This window comes from Arvicola amphibius, chromosome 11, assembly GCF_903992535.2.
Source record: "Arvicola amphibius chromosome 11, mArvAmp1.2, whole genome shotgun sequence".
Lineage (NCBI taxonomy): Eukaryota > Metazoa > Chordata > Mammalia > Rodentia > Cricetidae > Arvicola > Arvicola amphibius.
Genome location: NC_052057.2, coordinates 118,061,767 through 118,080,947, shown reverse-complemented (window position 1 = coordinate 118,080,947; position 19,181 = coordinate 118,061,767). Strand labels below are relative to the sequence as shown.

Sequence of the window (19,181 nt, the reverse complement as noted above, 5' to 3'; positions counted from 1 at the left end):
TGTAAGACAGTATGTGTGTGTGAGTGTCTGCATGTGCATGTCTGTTAGTGTATGTGTGAGAGTGTATTCGTGTGCTTGTGTGTGAGTGTGTGTAAATGTGTGAGAGTATATGATGTGTATGTGAGTATATGTGTGTGAGAGTATACGTGCATGTGTGTTTGTGTGTGAGTGTATGTGTGTGAGACAGTATATGTGTATGTGTGTTCATGTGTGTGAGTTTATATGTGTGTTTGTGTGTGTATTGTGAGAGAGTATATGTGCATGTGTATATACATGAGTATATGTGTATGAGAGTGTTGTGTGTGCATGTGTTTGTGTGTATGTGAAAATGTGTAAGTATATGTGTGTGTTTGTGAATGTATGTGAGTATATGTTTATGAGTGTGCCTCTGTAAGAAAGAGTGTGTGTGTGTGTGTGTGTGTGAGAGAGAGAGAGAGAGAGAGAGAGAGAGAGAGAGAGAGAGAGAGAGTATGTATGTGCTCATGCATATCGAAGCCAGAGACCTTAGGTGTCTTTTTTTTTTTTTTTTTTTTTTTTTTTTGAGGCAGAGTTTCTCCATGTAACAGTCCAGGTTGTCCCCAGGTTGTCCTGGATGCTTGGTAGACCAGGCTGGCCTTGAATTCACAGAGATCCACCTGCCTCTGTCTCCCGAGTGCTGGGATTAAAGGTGTTGGCCGCCACCGCCTGGCTAGGTGTCATTTCTTAAGTACATCCACCTCACTTTTTAAATATTATGTATTTTTATTGTATGTGTCTGAGTGTTTCCCTGCATGTGTGTGCACTACATGTGTGCCTGGTGGCCATGGAGGCCGGATGAGGGCACTGATGCTCTGGACCCGGAGTTACAGATGCTTGTGTGTTATCATGTGGATGCTAGGTACTGAACCCGGGTCCTCTGTAAGAGCAGCCAGTGCTCCTAACAGCTGAGCCATCTCTCCAGTCCTCCATTTTACTTTCTGAAAGGTCTCTTCCTGGGACCTGGGGCTCACTGACACGGCTAGGCTGGCCACGTGGCCCGTGGATCCACCTGTCTACATCCCCAGCACTGGAGTTATAAGACTGTGCCATCACACCAGGGCTTTGTTTTACGTAGGTCCTGGGGATCCAACCCCAGCCCTAGCCCCACAGTTGCGAGACTGGCAGTTTGCCAGCTGAGCTGTCCATCTCTGCAGCCTTACCACTCAGGTTTTATACAGAAATAACAGCTGTGAGATCCTCTCCAGAGGATTTCCAGGAGTTCCATGTCAGCCTGGGCTACAGTGTGAGGCTCTGTCTCAAAAACAAATACAAAGCAAAAAACAAAACAAAACAAAAAACCCACAAAAGAACCTTTAGAATCTGACTGCTGTGAGTGATTCAGAGCCTGTAAATTTCCACATAGAAAATAAATCTAGTTTTACTTCCCCCATGACAGGAATAAGGGTCATAACGGGTTAATAAAAGAACTGGACCGCCCAGTAGTCTGAAGTGGTCTAACTAGCTATCAACACCTGTAGCCAGCAAAACTCCAGGATTCCCAATTAGTGTCTAGCGCTTCCTGCCCCGGAAGCCCAGGAGCCTGCAGCAGAAGCCTGACCCAGGACGGGCTTCCCCTCCCTTTGCTTTCACGTCCCCTTATCGCTCGCCCTCTTGGACACGGCGCCCGAGAACTCGCACAACCACCACTCCGACTTCCAAAGTCTCGAGACCATAAAGTAAGGTGCTGTCCCAGGGAACTGCGTGCACCACGTGAAGTGGATCACGTTTCCGTCCCCTCCTTCCCTCACTGCCTCCAAAACAGACATCGGGAAAGCCAGGAAACCAACAGAGGAACAGATAAACTCAACCAGTGTCAGCCAAGCCCTGGCGCCCTGTGTCAGAGACACCTTAAAAGACGTTTGGCTGGAGCCTGCTTTTTCTAACCATGATGCTACTTGTCTGATCCTGAGTCTGAAGCCCTGGAGCTGGTGTTTGCTCAAGGGCTGGTTTGAAGGATGCAGTAGCGTGGACTTGAGAGGCAGCGGGAGGCTAAAGCAACAAGTCGCTAGCTGGGGGTGGCTTTCCTCATCTGTAAGGTGGGAACGATACTCACATTTACCTCAGATTTGCTGTAACAGGGTAATGAGGTTGCATATATGAATGAGAACATATCTAGATTGTTCCTGTTCCTTCTTCTGAGTGACAAAGTCTGTATCTGTTTTTTCTCTTTAACAATGTTATTTGTGTATGTGTGTGTATGTGGTGATACACATGTATATCTACACACACACACAGACCAGAGGAGAATGCATCCTGCCCCCTACTCTGCTTGCCTCACTGAGCCCACAGCTAGCCTGGAGGCCCGCAAGCTGCAGAGATCCTCCTGTCTCTTCCCCCATCCCACCCGTAGGGTTACAGGCATGCAGTCCATACCTGGGGTCTGGGGATTCAAAATCAGGTCCTCAAGCTTGCAGAGCAAGAACCTTTCCTGTTTGGACATCTCCCAGCCTTCTTTCTGGGGCTGTTGTTTTGTTTGTGTGTTTGTTTTTAGGCAGAATCAAAATAGTCCATACTGGCCTGGAACTTGCTAGTAGCCCAGTCTGGCCTTGAACTCCCTCAGCCTTCTGAGTGTGCTGGGGTCACAGGCACGCACCTCCAAACCTGCCCCAAGTCTATTCCTTCTGAGTGTGCTGGGATTACAGACACGCACCTCCAAACCTGTCCCAATTCTATTTCTTATCCTTCCAGAGTTTTGTTTTACAAATAGCAAATTAACTCTATGTGTAGTATACGTCTTTCGTCTCTTTGCTTCTGTAGAGGAACACAGAACTGCTCTGTGTCTTGCTTTTCTACCTAATCTATCTTGGAAACTTTCATATCTCTGTGAAGAGAATAGAGAAGCTCTCTCCTCTCTCTCTCTCTCTCTCTCTCTCTCTCTCTCTCTCTCTCTCTCTCTCTCTCTCTCTCTCTCTCTCTCTCCTCTCTGCCAGCACTGAGACACTATCATGCAGTGATAGAACAGTTTATTTGCCACCCTTTATGGGAAGACGCTTGGATTATTTCCAAGATTGTTTTATTACAAATGGCAGTGTCACCCTCGGCTGCCTGCTGCCACCGTGCCCCATGGCTGCATGGCTGAGGAAGGAGCTGGTGCCTATGAAATCTGTAAGAGTAATCTTGCTGTCTTATCATTTTCTGCACTTGTAACATGATTCCTTTTGCCCTATGATTCTCAACAAGATACAAGGGTGTGAGTGGGGCTTTTAGGAGATTATTTTTCTTGCTCTCAGCATTCATTACTACCGGTGTCTCTTTGTTTAGGGGTGGGGTCCCCTGAGACCCTCCCGCGCTGTGTTAGCATGTCTGTAGGTGTCATATGTCTTCTGGTCTTGTTTAAGCAGCCATATTGTTGAGGTATCGTGAGTGAAGCTCCCTGTCATGTCTAGGGGATAAAATCTCACAGCAGACTTCCTGGTGGTCTGGTTCCCCCTTCCATGCCGTTCCCCAAACTGTAGCTGTGGGAGTTGTGTTGTGGACGTAGCTCTCAGCTGGGGATCAGCAGTCCGTGATCACTGTTCTCTGCCTTTTGACGGGGTGTGGTTTCTGTATTGGTCTCTATCTCTAGCGTTCTGGGATTAAAGATAGTACCTCTACCTACTGTGGGAGGGAATTCTTTCTTTAGCAAACAGAGCCTTGTTTAGTGGAATAACTGTGTTTGTGTTGAACATTTTGACCACTTCTTTTCTCTTTTCTCTTTCATTTTTTCCCTTTTTTTTGGGGGGGGGGTGTTTTGAGACAGGGTCTCTCTGTAGCTTTGGAGCCCATCCTGGAACTCACTGTGTACACCAGGCTGGCCTCGAACTCACAGAGATCTACCTGCCTCTGCCTCCCAAGTGCTGGGATTAAAGGCGTGCGCCACCACCACGCAGCAACGACCATTTTTAAAGATGGCTCTGCAAGAGAGTTAAGAGCACCGACTGTTCTTCCAGAGGACCTGTGCTCAATTTCCAGAACCCGCATGGCAGATCACAACTGTCTGTAACTCCAGTTTCAAGGAACCCAGCACCCTTACATAGGCATGCATGCAGGTAAAACACCAATGTGTGTAAAACAAAAATAGATGGATAGACAGGCAGACAGACAGACAGAAAGAAAGATAGAAGATAGATAGATAGATAGATAGATAGATAGATAGATAGATAGATAGATAGAGAAAAATGGCCCAGGCTGTGGTGGCACGTGCTATTCCAACACTCAGAAGGCAGAAGCAGGCAGACCTCTGAGTTAGGAGTTAGAGGCCAGCCTGGTCTCCAGAGCCAAACGGCACTAGCATTTGGCTTTTCAAGATAAAGGAAGGGAATTAAAAGGAGTACAAAGAGCAGAACTTGGTAAAATTTTAACTCATCTGGTCTCTACTTAGACCCATAGCTTTCAAGCAGAAATTATTAGGCTACCATATTAAAATACTAAATGTTTAGTGTCTATTCCTCTTTCCTTCTTCAAGCCAATATGAAAATTTCCCATTCCTTATGGGGGAAATTGTGGTTATACAGACAAATGGAGAAAAATGATAATCAAATAAAAAGTCTTTTTATCCGGGTTGGAGCGATGGCTCAGCAGTTAAGAGCACTTGGTCTTGCAGAGAACCCAAGTTTGGTTCCCAGCACCCACAGGGTGGCTTACCCATAATGCCCTTTCCAGGGCTGCACCACTCTCTGACATCTGTGGTACCAGGTGAGTGCACGTTGCACATGCATACATTTGGGTGAAACATTCATATACATAAAATAAATAAATAAATCTAAAAAATTTTTAAAGAAGAAAAATAAAAATCTCTCAAGTAATCTTAAAAACTCCAACATTACAACACTAGGCAATGTAATCTTTCAACTCAGATTTGAAACAAATTATTGTTAAGAAGACACATAAATTTGATCTCTGGGAACCATATTGTCCAAAACTAAAAAAGTGACTCTCAGACTATTTTTTAATTATGGCTCAGACTTTTACACCCAGCACTTTTATCCCAATGACTTCACTGTAGTGACAACTTAACCTGCACCCTGCAGTCTGCTAGCAAGTCACAATTCATTTTAAACCAAAAAAGTCTTCTGTTTTTGTCAAAACTGTAGTATTACAATCCCTAAAAAGTTAACATGCTTTATCTGTAACCAATGGGAAAGCACAGAGAATCGCCTTTCAACATTCTATAAAAAGTCTTGCTTCCTTCAGGTGTTCTTTTATCTTTTGTGTGTATGAATGCTGTGCTTACATGTATGTATGTACATCACATGTGTGCCTGGCATTAAGGTGAGAAGAAGGCATCAGATCTCCTGGAAATGCAGTCACAGATGGTTGTGAACTAAGTGGGTGCTGGGAGCTGAACCCAGGTCCTCTGCAGGAGCAGTCTATGTGCTTAGCCACTGAGCGATCTCTCCAGCCCCTCTTCTTTCTTCCTCTCCTTTTTTCTCTCTATTTTGTTTCTTAATTATTATTATTATTATTATTATTATTATTATTATTATTATTTCAGTTGTAAGGTATATCATTATTTATTTGAGATCTCTAATTTTGTAGGTACTTAGAGCTATAAATTTACCTCATGACTGCGTTCACTGTGTCCCATGAGTTTTTATATGTTTTATTTTCATTTTCATTTGTTTCTGGGAATGTCTTTATTTCCTTCTTGATTTTTTTTCAAAGAGTCATTAGTTGTTCAGGAGTGTGTAGTTTAATCTCCACATGTTTGTCTATGTTCTAGGCCTTCTCTTGCGGATCTGCAGTCTTATTCCATGTTGTCAGATAGACTATAAGGAATTATTTCAGGTTTCCTATATTTCTTAAGAGTTGCTTTGTGACCTAAAATATGATCTATTTTAGAAAAAGTTCCATGGGATGCTTTGTACTCTGGGGAACATGAATTCTTCAGCGTTTGAATCGGATGTTCTGTGGATGTCATGTCCGTTGGATCTCTGGTGTCATTTAATTCAGCTATCTCTCCATTTTTGGTCAGGATGACCTGTGTCTTAGTTACTGTTTTCTATTGCTGTGATAACATGACTAAGGCTAATTATAAAGGAGAACATTTAATTGGGAGCTTGCTTCCGTTCCAGGGGTTAGTTCGCGATCACCATGGCAGGGAGTGTGTTGGCACACAGGCAGGTGCTGGAGCAGCAGTTGAGAGCTTACATCGGATCCACCGGCTGGAGGCAGAGAGAGCAGGACTGGGGATGGCATAGGTTTTTGAAACTGAAAACCCACCCCCAGTGACACACCTTCTCCAACAAGGGGACACTTCCTAATCCTTCCCAAACAGTTCCCCTAACTGGGTGGGGACCAAGCACTCAAATATATGGGACTATGTGAGCCATTCTCACTTTGTTTGCCAGTTAATAAACACAGAGTACGGAAATCTTCACTGCCATTGAGCTGAGGTCAATCTGTAGCTGGTGTCGGAGTTCCTTCTAATTATGTGTTGCTTTCATTGGTTAATCAATAAAGAAACTTCTTGGTCTGATAGGGCAGAATTTAGGTAGGCAGAGTAGACAGAATTAAATGCTAGGAAGAAAGGCAGAGTGGCGGACGCCATGGGTCTCCTGCCTGAGATGGTTAGAATCTTGCCGGTAAGCCACAATCATGTGGCGATACACAGATTAACAGAAATGGGTTAAATTAAGATGTAAGAATTAGCCAGTGAGAAGTTAGAGCCAATGGGCCAGGCAGTGTTTAAATAAATACAGTTTCTTTGTGATTATTTTGGGTGTAAGCTAGCCGGGCAGCTGGGACAGAACAAAGGGACCCCTCTCTGTGTAACATGTGGCTTCACCTTTAGTATTTGCTCTATGAAACAAAAAGTGTGCCTGTGTTCAGGGTGGCATGTTTAGAACTGTAGCGGCCTCTTGATTGGGCATTTGCTCAGTCGATATGAAGTGGTCATCTTTATCTTTTTCCTCACTAGCGCTGGTTTGACGTCTACTGCATCAGACACTACATGTTTGTTTTCTAACTTAATTTTCTTGAAATGTCTTTTTTTCCATCATTTTGCCATTAGGAAGTATTTGTCTTTTGCGTGATGAGGCTACACATAAAGTTCCTGCTTTTTGTTATTGTTTTATTTTGTTTTGGTTTGGTTTGAGACAGGGTTTTCTGGCTGTCCTGGAACCCACTATGTAGTCAAACTGGCCTCAAACTCAGAGATTTGTCTGCCTCTGCCTCCGAGTGCTGGGATTATCTGGCTAGTGCCTGTTTTTTGGGTTTTTTTTGTTTTTTTTCTTATCCAATTTACTAGTCTGTGTCTTTCGATTGAAGAATTAACAATTAGTGTTCAGAATTATTATTGAAAGTTGTCGTGCAGTGGTGGCTCACACTTTTAATCCCAGAACTCGGGAGGCAGAGACGGATGGATCTCTGTGTTCGAGGCCAGCCTGGTCTACAAGAGCTAGTTCCAGGGCTGTTACACAGAGAAACCCTGTCTCGAAAAAAAAAAAAAAACAAAACAAAACAAAAAGCAAACAAAAATAAAATAAAATAAATTCTCAGGTAAAGAAAGTTGTGTGTTGACTCTTGCCACCCTGTTGGTTTTGAGGCCCCTCCTTGCCTGACATGGCTGTAGCATGGCTTCGTCTTCCCTCTGCCTACTTTGTGAGTGATTTGTTTTTCTCGTCAAGTCTGTAGAGTCCCTTCTATCTCCTGCAGAGCTGCCTTTATGGCCATAAATTTCTCTCATCTATTTTTATCATGGAGAATGCTTAGTTTTCCTTTAATTATGACAGATAGCTTTGCTTGGATTACTATTCTGGGCTGGCAGTTGCTATCTTTCAGAACTTGACATACATCATTCCAAGCCCTCTGGCTTACAGGATTTCACTCGAGTAATCTGTTATATTCTAATAAACCTGCCTTCCGACTCTGTGTTTCCTTCTTGCTGCTTTCAGACACTTTTGTTTTGGTTTTTTTTTTTTTTTTTTTTTTGGTGTTTTAATTACATGACACATGGAGGGTTCCTCTCTGGTCTTGTTGGTTTAGTGTCCTGGTTCTTTGTTTGTTTGGTTTTTGTTTGTGGCTTTGGAGCCTGTCCTGGAACTCGCTCTTGTAGACCAGGCTGGCCTCGAACTCACAGAGATCCACCTGCCTCTGCCTCCCGAGTGCTGGGATTAAAGGTGTGCGCCACCACCTCCTGTCAGTAATTTATATTGTCATTGCTTTGTGTGTGCTCCTTATGAGACTGCATTAGGATTTATGTAGCTTGTGTTGTTACTTCTTCACTTGGCTTAATTTTTTTAATGGTTGAAATTATAATAATTTCTCCCTTCCCTTTTCTTTCCTTCCACTAAACCTTCCCGTATACACCTCCTTGCTTGCTTTCAAATCCAGGGCCTCTGTTTTTCACTGCTACTGCCTACAGATATGTATACACATACATATTTTTAAATAGAACCTGCTCAGTTTGTATGATGTTATTGTATGTTTGTTTTGGGGGCTGATAGTTTAGTTTTGGATAACCGACTGGTGGACTTGCCCCTGGGAGACTGTTTCTCTCATTCTCAGCGCGCTTCCGTTGTCTTGGCTTAGTTTTCACCAGTTGTATTTGTTTGTTTGTTTTTTGAGACAGGGTTTCTCCGTGTAGCCCTAGCTGTCCTGGAACTCCACCTGCCTCTGCCTCCCCAAGTGCTGGGATTAAAGGCGTGCGCCACCACCGCCCCTACTGCCGCTGCCCGGCCAGCTCTATTCTGTAGCTAATGTTTTTTTTGATGTTCAGGGGAGACTTGGTTGTGATTGTGCTAAGTGTGCAGTTCAGAAAACAGCTGCTCAGACCAGGCGTTTCATGGGCCTGGTGCCAGCTCTCCTTTCCTGCCTGTCTCAGTAAGGGCTCTGTTGCTCCGATAAAACATCACAACCATGGACAGCCGGAGGAGGAGAGGGTTGCTTCAGCTCCCAGCTCCACACCACAGTCCATCCCTGCAGGAAGTCAAGGGGAAGTGTTGAGGTTTGAGCTGGTACAGGAGCCAGGGAAGAATGCTACTTACACTCCCTGTGGCTTGCTCAACCCGCCTTCTTTAGCACCCAGGCCCACCAGCCCAGGGGGAGCAACACCCACAGTGAGCTGGGCCCTCCCACATCGTTCATCAATCAGGAAAATGACCACAGGCTTGCCCACAGACCTATCTGGTGGAGGCATTTTCTCAGCTGAGGTTCCCTTCCTCAAGCAACTCTGATTTGTGTCAAATCGACATAAAGAAGCCAGCCCACATCCTCAGTACACAATTAGGTGGGGAAGAAACCACAGCTACTTTCTGTTACCACTGTGTGCTGTTGTCCTACGAGCCAGCTACCAGTGGCTCCTCAGACTTCAGTAATGCTGGAAAGGAAAAAGCCAAGGACCACTCTCTGACAGTTTCTAATGCACCCCAGGCTGTCCTTGAACTCAATACGTGGCTGAAGATGGCCTTGAATTCTTGCTTTTCCTTCCTTCCATATTGAGATTACAGGCATTTACCATGTATGCAGGGCTGAGAATTGAGCACAGGCCTTCACAAACTCTAGGTGACCATTGACCAACTCACCCACATCCGCACATATGTGTTGCTAGGGTTTAATTCAGGCCTGTGCTAAGGTAAGGACATGCACAATGCTAAAATGCAAAATTTATGCAGCCCTAAAAAGGATTCTCTCAGGTGTAGTGGCATATACCTGAACCCCAGCATTCAGGAGAAAGGCAGGAGGAGCCCCAGTTTGAGGCCAGCTTGAGATGTTTAGTGTGTAGGCCATCTACACAGCTCAGTAGGTAAAGGGTGTTGGCCACCTGGTGTTGTGGCCTGAGCTGGACCTTGTGGAGACAACCTTCCTCTGGCCTTGAAAAGCAATCCCCATATACAAATAGAGACATAAATATCTAACATCTTGCCCCATGGTTAAGATCAAGCTGGGAATGTAGGCTGGTGATAGAGCATGCGCCTAAGACATATGAAATCTTAGATTCAATCCTCACTGCACAGGCTAGCAAGCACATGTGCACACACACATACACACACACATGCACACTCACACACACACACACATAAAAGGGAGGCCAGCGAGATGGCTCAGCAGGTAAAGGTGCTTGCTGTCAAACCTAACATCATGAAGTCCATCCTTGGGTACCACACAGTGGGAGAAGAGAGCATACTCCTTTAAATGGTCCTCTGACTTCCATATATATGTTGTAATATCCCTACATGCATAATAATAATAATAGTAATAATAATAATAATAATTTAATAATAATAAATAGTAATAAAACTCTTTTTATTAAAGTGTGGGTATGATGGCATATAACTTTACTCCCAGCACTGGGGAGGCAGAGGCAGACAGATCTCCGTGAGTTCAAGGCCAGCCTGGTCTACAGAGTGAATTCTAAGACCCTGTCTCAATTTTTTTTCCTTTGTGTTAAGATGGTAAATTTAAGGCTACACATTTGTCACCTCAATTAAAAATAAAACAAAATCAGAAAAAAATGTCAGACTTTATTCTAAAAGCACCGGAGAATTCTTTCAGTCAGTGTTCTACTGCCATGAAGAGACACCACGAGCAAGGCAACTCTGGTGAAAGAAAGCTTTAACCGGCCTTGCTTACAGTTTCAAAGGGTTAGTCCTTTATCGCGGCTAGGAGCGTGGCTCTGGAACACTAGCTGAGAGCTTTACATCCTGACTGCAGGTGGGGGGAGGGGACACAGACTGGAGCTGGTAAGCCCAGCCAGTGACACCTCTCCTCCAGCAAGGCCACACTTTCTAACCCTTCTCAGATAGTGCCACTCCCTGGTGACTATTCAAATATATGAGCCTGGGGGGGGGGGGGGGGCATTCTTTTGTGTTTTGTTTTTAGTTTTTTTTTTTTTTTTTACTTTTTGAGACAGGATTTCTCTGTAGCTTTGGAGCCTGTCCTGGAACTAGCTCTTGTAGACCAGGCTGTGGTCTCGAACTCACAAAGATCCACCTGCCTCTGCCTCCCGAGTGCTGGGATTAAAGGCGTGCGCCACCACCGCCCGGCTTGTTTTTAGTTTTTTGAGACAGGGTTTTTCTGTGTAGTTTTGGAGCCTGTCCTGGAATTCCACTCTGTAGACCAGGCTGGCCTTGAACTCATAGAAATCCACTTGCCTCTGCCTCTGCCCGAGTGCTTGGATTTAAAGCGTGTGCCACCACTGCCCAACAGTGGGGACCATTCTTATACACACCACCGCAGGAGCCGTGTGCTCAGTACTCCGTGTTTCAGAAACTCATCCCCTTTCTAATGGCCCTGTCATCCCTACCAGTCAAGTTAACTCTCGGCAGCAGTGGCCCCTGTCTTTCCTCTGGTGTCCAGACTGCTTTGCTAACTGCCTTTGGATGTCTTTGTCCCTAGATGGTGTGAGTTGACATCACATCAAGTTAAACCCTGGGCAAGGCACCCCAGGTTCGCTATGATGGTCCGAAGCTTCAGGAGCCTTCTGATAGACGAACACGGCAGCAAGCTGCAGCAGAGGGAGAGGATGGCTGTCTGAAAGCTGAGGACAGACCCTGGAGGAGAAACCACCCCCACGGACACCATGAACCTGGACTTCCCAGGCTCTGTCACAGTAAGGAAACTGTTTCTGTGATTTAAGCCACGCGCCTCTGTGGTGTTTGGGATGGAAGTCCCGGCACACTGAAGAGTCTGTGTTCAGAAAATGAACAGAAAGGGCTCACCTTAAGGCTCCCTATGGGAACTAACTCTCCATTCTCAGCCGAGAGACAGGAGCAGAAGGGGGCTGTCCCCTGTGCATTCACGTGTGGCTCGCTCCCGTGGCAGTGGACAGGTGATGCTGAGGACAGCTCACCCTCCAGGTCCCCGTGAGTACTAGAGGGGGCAGGAGGGTGGTCAGTCTTTAAAGTACGAGGTAAAATGATTTACCAACTATCCACCGGAAGCATCAGGATGATATATCTAAATTAGCCATAAGAATGGTTTGACCCAGAGTCATTTCTGTGACTAACAAAGACGGTTTATCTGGGCTTTGAAAGTCTGAAGATCTCCACAGTCATCCTTGTTCTAACATGCAGAAACAGCTGGCTCTCAGTGAGCTGTCTCATTATAAGGATTCACAGGACTACCTATTATTAGTGTATTATTTTCCTTGGTGCCACAGCTACTTTGGCATCTGTTTTACTGTTGCCATAGGAACTCAGGCCCATAATCAGCAGTTCTTTTCACTCTGAATATTAGACTTAATAAAAGGCCGTTCTGATGAGGTGAAGAGTTCACAGTGCCCAGCCAGAGGCCTGGCAGAAGCATCCCGTTGCAAGCAGTTGCAAAATTAACCTACATGGTTCTTTGTTACCCTGGCCTTCGACTAAGCGGACTTTGAGTGGTCAGCCAGACTTGCCTGAGGACCTGGGGTGTACTTTATGATGGGGTGCTTATTTAGAAAATGAAGTTTCTCCCCCTGCCCCTTCTTTTACCTGGATTGATCTCAGTAAGAGAAAGACACGACTTTTAAAAACGGTTCTGGGGCCTCCGGTGCACTAGGCAAGCATGCTACGCTGAACTTTTGTCTCCACCTTTTTTTGTGTTGTTTTGTTTGTTTTGTTTCTTTGTAGTTTTTAAATTTTGGGACAAGATCTTGCAAAGTTGCTTAAGCTGCCCTTAAACTTGCGATCAATGCAGGCCTTGGTCTCAGGATCTCCTGTTGCCTCCACGCTAGTGAGGCGACAGGCCCGCACCGCCAACCAAGCCTGGCTTCAGAGGCCATACTCCTCTCTGTTCGCTCGATTTTATAAAATTTAGTTTTGATCTTATTATTGTTTTTTAAAGATTTATTTACTTTATGTGGATGAATGCTTCATTCACGTGTCTGTCTGACGACTGCAGAGGTCAGGTGAGGGCTTCCGATCTCCCATAACTGGAGTTACGGACGGCCGTGAGCCGCCACGTGGGTGCTGGAATGGAACCATGGCCCTCTGCAGGAACAACAACAGCTCTCCAGCGTGTCTGCTTGTGAATGCCGGGCCCACACAGGCCGGGTGGGGCTCCTGGAGGTGGAGCTCCTGCAGTTGTGAGCCACAGGCTGTGGGTGCTAAGAACTGAGCTCTGAAAAGGAGTGCATGCTCCTAAGCACTGAGTCCTCTAGCCCCCTCTTATGTGGGTTTTGTTTGCTTGGTTGATTTCTTTTGTTTTTGTTTTTGTTTGTTCTTGGTGTCTTGTTTTATTTTTATCTTATTATTTTTTAAGTTTTATTATTTTTTTAAGTTTTTGAGACAGGGTTTCTCTGTATATCCCTGACTGTTCTGGAATTTACTATGTAGACCAGGCTGGCCTTGAACCTGGAGATCCTCCTGCTTCTCTGCGTCTAGGAGTGCTGCTATTAAAGACTGGTGCCTCCACTGCCTACCTGTTTGTGTTTTGAGACAAGGTCTCACTATGTAACATAGGTTGACCTCAAAGTTATGGAAATCCTTCATCCTCAGGTTTCCAAGGGCTGGAGTTAGAAATATGTGCCAGCACACCCTGAGAAAGGGCTGGAGTTAGAAATACTAGCACAGCCGGGCGGTGGTGGCGCACGCCTTTAATCCCAGTACTCGGGAGGCAGAGGCCGGCGGATCTCTGAGTTCGAGGCCAGCCTGGTCTACAAGAGCTAGTTCCAGGACAGGCTCTAGAAACTACAGGGAAACCCTGTCTTGAAAAACCAAAAAAAAAAAAAAAAAAAAAAAAAAAAGAATACTAGCACACCCCGAGATGCTGTCAAATCAGGAAAAGGATAGATTTAAGCATTATAGACAGTAAAGGTTCTCTCCACTTTTTAACCAGTCAATAAAAGTAACTGTGTATTTACTTTTATATTATGAGATATTTGGAAGCCACAAATCTTGTCTTTTTAAAATATACATTCCCTGTAAAATATTTCAGAGCAATATTTATTAATTAATTTTAGTGAGATACAATCCTTGAATACGGCACAAAAATCAAGAAATCCTAGTGAAACACTAGTCTTTTTTTCTTTCCCTGGTAACAAGTGACCACCATCGTTAACAATTTTCATTTGTTTCTCCCCCTTGATGTAGTTCAAGCTGGTCTCATGACTGATTGGTATGTAGTTGCTAGGGATGACCTTGAACTCGATTCCCCCGGTTTCTACCTACCAGGTTAGGCATAGTGGGTACCACCACACCAAGTTCCTTTGTACTATTCAAAGATGCGCTTTGTGATGCAATGCATACATGCACTCTCACGAATGAATACACAATGGGAGCATGTTCTACATGTATGTACCTCACTTTGATTTTTCTCTGTGTATGGATACCATCTCATTATATAAAATGCTCACTGTGAACTTATTTATAGATTGTTTATTGTGAGCTGGAGGCATCATGTGAGATCCTGGCAATAACACGATTCTTACTCTTTGGAAACAGACTCTTCTAGTTCAGAGTGAAAAGTACCTGGGGCATCCTGCCCTTGTCAGCTTGACACACAACCACTAAACCAAGCTCCTTTCAGGTGCACAATGCTGCAGTTAATCAGGAGGGAGAGGAGCAGGACGTGCAGACATCTAGACTGGCTCAGATATGTCATTAAGGGGCGAGCCTCCAGGTAGGCAGGGAGAACAAAGTCATTCTCTGTCGTGCGGGAGCAGGAAGTACCATGTCCTATTGGTAGACAACGGCCAGGAATCGTTAGAGTCGGAGAGAAACGTTGGGTTGGAGGGAAGACTGCCAATTAGACAACATCATGGTTCTCAAGCCTTTGACCACAACTCACAGCTAACACTTCACATAACCACACAGTGTGTGCGAGCAGGGATATGTTCGTGCAAGCACATGTAAGCACGTAGAAAGAACATCAGACAATACCCTGCTAAATGCACTCAGGTATTTTTCTGCTCAGTTCCCCTTAGTTGTTTTCTGAATGCTAGTCGTGACTCTCGGAGCAGGTTTTGAAAACCACTAATAGGCACCATCTGCAAGCTGGAAAACTCTGGGTTATAATGTGTCTGAGGACTCCAATATTCAGGCCGGTGAGATAGCTCAGCGGGTGAGGGCACTGGCTGCCAAGCTTGATAAACCGAGTTTGATCGGAGAGCCTGCATGTCCTGGGAGATAATTAACTCCTGCAGGTTGTCTTCTGACCTCCGCAAAATATGTCACCAAGAGTCAGTAAGTTTATTTGAACATTCATTATTCAAGATTAGGGTGGCGGTGTGTGCATGTACTCCCAGCACTGAGGGGCCTGCAGCAGCAAAATTTCTTCACTCCTTCCCTCCCTTCTTCTCTCCCTCCCTTCATCTCTCTTCCCCTCCCCTCTGTTTCTTCCTTCTTCCTTTCCTCCTCTCCCTCTTCCCTCTCTCCCTCTCTCTTTCTCTCCTTCTTTTGTGAGTGTTTTGAAACAGGGTTGCTCTATTATGTGGCTCTAACTGTCCTAGAACTTACTATGTAGAGGAGACTGGCCTCAAACTCACAGAGATCCTCCTGCCTCTGCCTTTGTATGTGCCACCACTCCCGGTTTGAGACAGAAAGATTTTCAGTTTGAGGCTAGCATAGGTTGGACAGTGAGATTCAGGTCAGTCTGAATTATATAATTAGACTCTCCAAACAAAACAAAGGAAAAAGAAAAGGGAAAAGAACGATTCAGCTTGTTATACAGATAATTTTTGTATTTATTTCATTGGGACAGGCAGACTGAACTTTGACTTAATCTCTGACCCTTTGGAACATCTTTGTTGCTGCTGTTGAGTGTGACAACAGAGTTTATCTTCTCAGAGCTTGGCCATCCTACCTTTAGAGAGCCAGCCTGATCACGCTTGTGATCACCAAAACTGAGTGCCAGGTCCTGACCCCAGAATGCCTCATCGGGTAATGCTCCATTCCCGTGACCCCCAACTTAGACAGCAAACACCTTGCCCTCCCCTGTCTCCCTGCAACAGAAAGGTTTCTGAGAGCTTTAAGATGCTCGGTCATGTGCTATTGCCTGGCCTGTCTGCACAGGCGCTTTTGCCTGATTGCCCTAGGCTGTCTAAAGATTAGATGTTGCTATAAACTGTAGTGGTATTTCATTTGTATTTTAATAAATACAGCTGGCCTGAAGACCAGAGAGTAAAGCAGCCGCACTGATCAGCCTTACAGACCAGGCAGTGGTGACACACACCTTTAATCCCAGTAGCCACACTAGTTTGCCATAGAGACCAGGCCGTAGTGGTGCAGAACTTTAATCCCAGCCCTAGAGAGCAATATAAAATGGGAGGAGACAGCTCTCAGTCACAGTCTCATTCTGAGATTCCTGGAGGCAGGATCGCCATTTCAGACTAAGGCAGAGGTGAGAGCCAGTGGCTGGCTATTTTGCTTTTCTGACTCTCAGGTTGAACCCCCAATTTCTGTCTCTGGGTTTTTATTAATCATGCTACAATAAACTTCTGCTTCAATTTGTCTGTACAGGACTGACCTCTAAATTCTGAGGCGGGCTGAAGAGGAAGCAACTTGAGGAACTCAGACATAGTCATATATTCAGGGACAAGATCTGAGACATTTGCCACGTGTTATTATTCAATCAGTATTTCTAGAGCACCAGTGTAGGGAGTCTGAAACTTAGTTTTATTTTGTTGTTGTTTTGTGTTTTGTTTTGTTTTTGATAGGGTCTCATATAGCACAGTCTGGCTGGTCTCAAATTTGCAACATAGTTGAAGAAGACCCTGAACATGTGGTTTTGTTGACTCCACCTTTCCTGAGAACTGGGATCATGCACATGTGTGCTGTAATCCTGAGACCTGGGGTCATACACATGTGTGCTGTAATCCTGAGAACTGGGTTATACATGTGCTATAATCCTGAGAACTGGGGTCATGAACATGTGTGCTGTAATCCTGAGAACTAGGATCATACACATGTGTGCTATAATCCTGAGAACTGGGAACATACACATATGTGCTGTAATCCTGAGAACTGGGGTCATACACATGTGTGCTGTAATCCTGAGAACTAGGGTCATACACATGTGTGCTATAATCCTGAGAACTGGGATCATGCACATGTGTGCTGTAGTCCCAAGTTTTATGAGATGGCGGGGATCCTGCTTTATGTATAGAAGGCAAGCAGCCTGCCAGCTGAGCTACATGCCTAGCAGCTTTGCAGGGGACTCTGCTGTCACATTTAATGCAAATTGGCGGAGGTGCTCCCTGTAAAAGAGAGCTCCACAGCCGTTGCATTAGTCCAGGTTGGACCACACCCAGGTCATATCAATCTGCCCTCATTTACTTGGAAAAACAATTGCATCAAGGAAAAGGAGACTCAGTGATTTTTACGGCACTGAAATTATAGTCAGTGAATTATTTTATTTGGTTTTATGAGCAGTTTGATTTTATTTTTTGAGGTTTCCAGGCTGGCCGTGAACTCCTGAGCCTTCTCCTCTACCTTCCACTAGCTGAAATTAGAGGCCTGTGCTGGGGTGGACTCAGGGCTCTGTGCACTGCAGACAAACACTCTACCCACTGAGCTGCACCCCCGGCCCATGAACGGCTTTATAGTTCTAGTATGTTTACTTTATAATTTGTTTATAAAATCTTTCTAATTCTGTTGTAGGGGTCATGGGCGTGCAGCCTTTAATCCCAGCACTCAGGAAACAGGCAGATCTTTATGGAGACCAGCCAGGTCTATATGACTTCCAGGCCAGGCAGAGTTATATTGTGAGACCCTGTCTCAAAAGCAAACTAACAAACAAAAAATCCTTTTGTTCATTTTGGTTTAAAAATATATAAAAATTTTTTAAAAAATAATTTTGGTTTAAAAGAAATAAAAATCAAACGCCCATCACTTTACAGTTTTATTTCTTTGTGAAGGACATACATACTTTTGTCTCCGTTATTTATTTTCTTTTTAGGCCAAAGACCATAATTTGATGTGTTATACGTGTGCTGGCGAGTTTCCTCCTTTGCATGGCAGGAGTCCACTTTACATCACTTCACTTACAGAGATCCTGTCTTCAGAGGTCAGCCTACAGCCGGCTACCATCAGGTAGGGGACGAGGTCGGTCTACAGCCGGCTACCATCAGGCAGGGGACGAGGTCAAGAACACAAACAGCGTGGTAGAAGCAGGAGCTGGGAATGTAGGGTACATACCTGAAGCAAAGAAGCCTACGAGTACTAACACACACACAGAGAGAGAGACAGAGACAGAGACAGAGATACCAGCTTTGTATCAGCTTGACACAAGTTAAAGTCATCTAAGGGAAAAGACTCAATTGAGAAGATGCCTCCGTAAGATCCGGCTGTTGGCAAAGCTGTCAGGCATTTTCTTAATTAGTGATTGATGGGGAGGCAGCCTCCGTGGCCTCAGTGACAGCTGCGGCCTCCAGGTTCCTGTCCTGACTTCCTTCAGCCATGGCCAGTGACGTGGAAGCGCAAGCCAGATTAACCCTTTCCTCCCCAGTTCGCTCCTTGGTCATGGTGTTTCATCGCAGCAGTAGAAACGCCGACCAAGACACACATGGAACAGAGTGTGAAGTGCCACACGGACTGGACCCACAAATCCCAGCGCTCACATGGCAGCTCACAAACATTCAGGGATCTGATGCCCTCTTCCCGACTTTTTAAGAATGGTGGCACAGACATATAAGCATTCGAGCGAAATACTCACATACTCGTACACATCAAACAAACAGCAAAGCACCACAAAGAACCGCAGGTAGTTACTGTCATCTTCTGGGCATGCTCGTAGTTGGCTTGGGGGCTTTATTCGTTGCTTTTTCTGTTGCTGTGTTCTTAAAAATCGACAAAAACAGCTTGAGACAGGTTTGTTTCGTGCATAGTTTTGCAGATCCAGCCCGTCATTCTGGGGAAATCATAGTGGCTGTGCTTGAAGTCGCTGGTCCACTGCATCTACAGTCAAGGAGACGGACACTATTGATCGCTTGTCCTTTCCACACGGTCTAAGACCCCAGACCAGGGAATGGTTCTGCCTACAGTGATGTGTCTTTCCCTTCAGTACATTTAGTCAGAATAAGCCCCCACAGGCATGCCCAGAGGCCCGTCCCGCAGGTTATTTTAGATGCAAGTTGACAATTGAGTTTAACCATTTGGGTCAGTAAAAGTTTTTCCAGTAAATCAACTGGTGCTGGGACTCAGTCTCACCATCTAGTAGAGGACACACAGTATATACACATCCAAGTTCTTAGGAACAGGTAGGCAAAACCACTCATGGTGGCTTCAACGAAAGAAGCATGGGACTGGCTTTTGCTGATGAACGTC

At 45.1% G+C, this 19,181-nt stretch overlaps 1 long non-coding RNA gene across 1 annotated transcript in view; it reads left to right on the top strand.

The window, feature by feature from the left end:
* LOC119826247 overlaps positions 1-17,944 on the top strand; it is an 80,504-nt gene extending 62,560 nt beyond the window's left edge. The window contains exons 2-3 of the long non-coding RNA XR_005287388.1: positions 11,335-11,548; positions 17,815-17,944. This is a non-coding gene — a long non-coding RNA (uncharacterized LOC119826247). The remainder of the gene's footprint in view (positions 1-11,334; positions 11,549-17,814) is intronic.
* The last annotated feature ends 1,237 nt before the right edge of the window (positions 17,945-19,181 follow it).